Here is a 4,724-nt window from a genome sequence, read left to right as displayed (position 1 = left end):
CTGGTACCGACCCATGCAGGCCCTGTGCTTACAACCTCAGTCTGAAGGAGCAGCTAGAATTGGAGGGATGACTCAGTGGTTAAGAGCACTGGCTGCTCTTCTCAGAGGACCCAGTTTCAATTCTCAGTGCCCACAAGAGGAACACAAAACTGTCTGTAACTCCAGTTCCAGATGATCTGACACCCTCACACAGACATACATGCAGCCAAAAATACCAATGCACATAAAATAGAAATAAATAAATCATTTATTTTAAATGTTACAGCAGCTATTGTGCCTATGGCTACAATTACCCAAATATCCAGTAGTGACTGACCGGGTGATTTCTTCAGTCTTCTCACCTATCTCCCGAATAGGACCTTACACAGAACACCTACAGAATACCGACATTTTCTGAGGATGTGATAGGTGTCAAGTACTGGGCAAAGGATTACATGACTTTGCAGAAATGATTGACATTCCTCACGTGATCAACCCAACCAACGGTCAGTTGGGTCACAAGGAGGAATTTTAGGGGAGGTCTCAAAGTGTTGGGTCCTTTAAATGGCAGTTTAATTTGGTTTTGAGAACTGGAGGTTCATACAAGGAGGGCAGTTTAAACCGGTTGTAAGATTCTCGGGTCCTTGGAAGTGGATCTAGCTACATTCTAAGTCCTGACTTCAGGAGTGTTTAACATACATCACAGCAGTCTCATAAGTCCGTTTAGAGGGCTTTGGCCACGGCTCCGTGTGTGGCGTTAAGTCAGAGCGCTAGACTACCACACCTGAGGCACTAAGTTCGATACCCCCTTCCCCTTTCCCTTTTACGAGAGTCCACTCCTCTTTTCTTTTCCTCATACATTTCACTCCTCTGGCCTCCTCTATTTGGCTCTCTGAGCCATGGGAGAGGGATGGGAGAAAACAGAAGACAAAAACCCATAATTTCAGACCTTACAAATTTTATCTCATGTCACTTTTTTCCTGTTTTGTTTTGGTGATTTTGGTTTTTCAAGACATGGTTTCTCTGTGTAGTCTTGGCTGTCTTGGAACTCAGCTGTTTAGATCAGACTGGTCTCAAAATCAGAGAGTCCTCCTGCCTCATTTGCCTCCCCAGCGCTCAGATTAGTGTCGAACCACACAACTGCCCCTGCAAGATACTGACACTTTTAAAACAAGTGTTGTAGATGGAGAGATTGTGAGCTACAGCCAAGTAGAATCGAAAAAAAAAAACTTAACCAGTGGTTTGGAGAGGCCATGAATAGCCAATGAATGAGCTGGAAGTCTGAATGGAGGCCTAGAACCTGAAGTTGAGGCATGAAGTGAGGAAGGATGTTGGGCAGGATATATATATATATATATATATATATATATATATATATATATATATATATATATATACATATATATACATATACATACATGTGTGTGTCTGTGTGTCTGTGTGTGCCTTGAACATGTATTAAACCTCTTTCTTCTATTTTCAGATAAACGATTCTATGTTACGTATTTGTACCCTACTGTCCTTTACTTAGAAATACAGTGTTCTGAGTCTTGGGTTTGTCGGAATGGGTTAGCTATGTTATCAATCATGACTTCACTGGTCCTACTTAGCCTGGGTTGTGGTCTTTTTTTATGCCATTTGAGAGACTGCGGTGCCCCCTGGGAAATTATCTTAGGAGCAGAGTCCTGGGTTTCCATGTAGAAGACCTTCGTTTCCATCCCCACTGTTCAATTCTCTTCACTGCCGGATTTCCCTGCTTTTCTTAAGTTGTATTTAAGCTTTTGTATTCCCAAACCCAATGAATCTTATGTATCATTAGCTAATGAATCAAAATATGTTCGTCATCTCGTATATATGCAAATAGGTCAACCACACATAAAATTAATAAAAAATACAAAAGATTATAGCAGGTACCGCTGGAGAGATGACTCAGTGGTTCAGGGCACTGGGTGCTCTTCCCATAGGACCTTCGTTCAATTCTCGGTACCCACATGACAACTCACGGCTATCTGTAACTCTAGTTCTGGAGGATCCGACACCCTCACACACAGATGCATACAAACAGCAATACCAATGCATATAAAATATAAAATAAAAATAAATCCATCATGTTTTAAAAATTACAACATCTGGAGTCCGCAAAGATTTCCATTGCTGTTCTTTGTCTGAGTGACAATTTCTTCTTTGGATTTCAGAAAGGAAACGGAGTAGGAAATATCAGAGCACATTGCAGGGGTGCAGAGCAATGGACTAAGATCAGACACGTGGTAAAGAAGATGGGCTTTTGCTCTCGATCATGTGTATGTCCAGTCTTGCCAGTAGCTCGTACATATGAATGAAAGCAGGACTGTCACACTCTGTTGCCTCCAAGTTTTGTCATCAACTGCAACTCACCAAATAGCAGGTGTTTGCTGGGGGTGATTACATTCATCATTCAAGAGGGAAGCAGTCAAAACAACATGAATGAGCAAATGAGGAAAATGGCAGAGACCAGAGGCCAGAGAGGCCTGGGCAGAAGTGCCATCAGTATAGGGAACCCAAAACACAAGGAGGCCTGGCAAGTCAGAAGACAAGAGGGAAACTTCTCCACGGAACATACACCATCCAGGAAGAACATGTGGAAGAAGATGTGTACAGTGAGACAAGCCCCAAGACTGAGGAAGATGACTTCGTGGACGGTTACATAGAGTGCATTCTTAGAAGTGAGTTTTCTGAATCTATTTTGGAAGTGGATTTACTTTTTAAAGCCTTCAAAAACCTACAGGAAGTCGAACAAAACCTTTCTCGCCATTTCCTTGAAGCGAGTTCCCTTCTTGATAGTTCTTTGGAATACGTGACTAAGGAGAAAAAAAAAAAAACAAGAGGAAAAAGAGGACAAGCAAGATCAGCCTCAACAGAGTGTTGGAGCGAACTCAGTACTTGGGTGTTCCAAGTACATGACTCACCAGAAGCTTCCGGTTGGAAAAATATCGGAAGCTGATTTATCAGACCATAAGCAGCTTGCGGGATTTACTGGAGAGGAGCCAAAGGGTGGTGAATACTGTGGTCCTTTATAGATGCTGGAGTGCCCTCAGACTGGTTGCAAGAAGAAGCTGAGGAATAAAACAGCCCCGTAGAAGCACATGCTGATTCACGGTCCCAGACAGCATGTGTGTGCAGAGTGTGGGAGACCTTTGGCAGAGCGCTCAAAACTAAAGTGACATTTTCTGGTTCATACTGGAGAGAATCGTTTTCAGTGTACATTCCAAGGGCTTCTGACTGGACTTCAACTTGCACACCCGTATCCGCATCCAACACTGGTGAGAAGTGCTTTGTGTGCCCCTTTGACCAGTGCCAGAAGAGATTTGTTCAGTCAAATAACCTGAAAATTCACATCCGCATCCACGCAAAGGCAGGGAAGAAATGCTGAAACCAAGACAGACTGTCCTTAGGCTGGGACCTTTGAACTGATGAGTCAATGGGGTATATGTCCACTTTGGATTATTGCTTGTAGGGAGTGATGGCTAAGATAAATTTGCAACTTAGAAAGCATCCTTTCTTTTTTAATGCTTCATCATACCATTTTAAGAACATTTTTATATTCCACGGTGTAGATCCAATAGAAAAGTCAAAGATGAAGTCACTTCAAAAGCATAATCTTTAATGAATGTGCTGCATTATTGCATGTGAGGAGGGTTGTTTTGCATACTTCATAGAAAATAACTGATTTTTTAGTTTTGCAAGTGTCAAATAGCCTAGCTTTTATCTTTAAAAATGTACATAATGGTGTATGTGATAATCCCAAAGAATGGAAAACATGCACTCCTGAACAAATGAATGAATACTTAGAATGTTTTTACATTAAATATTTTTTATTTTCATTTTCATCATTGTATCAAACTATTAATGACATTAAATGTGAGTGGTGATACAATAAAGTTGATCCATCTGAAAATTTTAGATGTTCCAAAATAAAAGGACATAGAACTCTTAAAAAAAATCACAACAGCTATTTGTAACAGTTCCTGTGGCTACAAAAACCCAAATATCCAGTAGTGACTGACCGGGTGATTTCTTCAGTCTTCTTACCTACCTACCACATAGGACCTTACACAGAACATCTACAGAATACCGACATTTATTGAGGAAGTGATATGTGTCAGGTACTGGGCCAAAGCATTACATGGCTTTGCAGAGATGATTGACATTCCTCACGTGATCAACCCAACCAACAGTCAGTTGGGTCACAAGGAGGAATTTTAGGGGAGGTCTCAAAGTGTCGGGTCCTTTAAATGGCAGTTTACTGTGGTTTTGAGAACTGGAGGTTTATACAAGGAGGGCAGTTTAAACCGGTTGTGAGAGTCTCATGTCCTTGGAAGTGGATCTAGCTACATTCTAAGTCCTGACTTCAGAAGTGTTTCACATATATCACAGCAGTCCTCTAAGTCCGTTTAGATGACTTTAGTCAAGGTTCCATGTGTGGCGTTAAGTCAGAGCGCTAGACTACCACACCAGAGGTATTAAGTTTGACACCCCTTTCCCCTTTCCTTTTTTTTATGAGTCCACTCTCTCCTCATCTTTTCTTTTCCTCATACATTTCACTCCTCTGGCCTCCTCTATTTGGCTCTCTGAGCCATGGGACAGGGATGGGAGGAAACAGAGGACAAAAACCCATAATTTCAGACTTCAAAAGTTTTATCTCATGTCACCTTTTCCCTGTTTTGTTTTGGTGTTTTTTGGTTTTTCAAGACAGGGTTTCTCTGTGT

At 41.5% G+C, this 4,724-nt stretch overlaps 1 pseudogene; it reads left to right on the top strand.

Moving 5' to 3' along the window:
- The first annotated feature begins 2,438 nt into the window (after window positions 1-2,438).
- LOC102914830 (zinc finger protein 42-like) lies at window positions 2,439-3,388 on the top strand (annotated as a pseudogene).
- The last annotated feature ends 1,336 nt before the right edge of the window (window positions 3,389-4,724 follow it).

Source organism: Peromyscus maniculatus, chromosome X (genome assembly GCF_049852395.1).
Source record: "Peromyscus maniculatus bairdii isolate BWxNUB_F1_BW_parent chromosome X, HU_Pman_BW_mat_3.1, whole genome shotgun sequence".
Taxonomy (NCBI): domain Eukaryota; kingdom Metazoa; phylum Chordata; class Mammalia; order Rodentia; family Cricetidae; genus Peromyscus; species Peromyscus maniculatus.
Note: the sequence above shows the minus strand (reverse complement) of the source record. Positions and strands in the feature narration are given on the sequence as shown.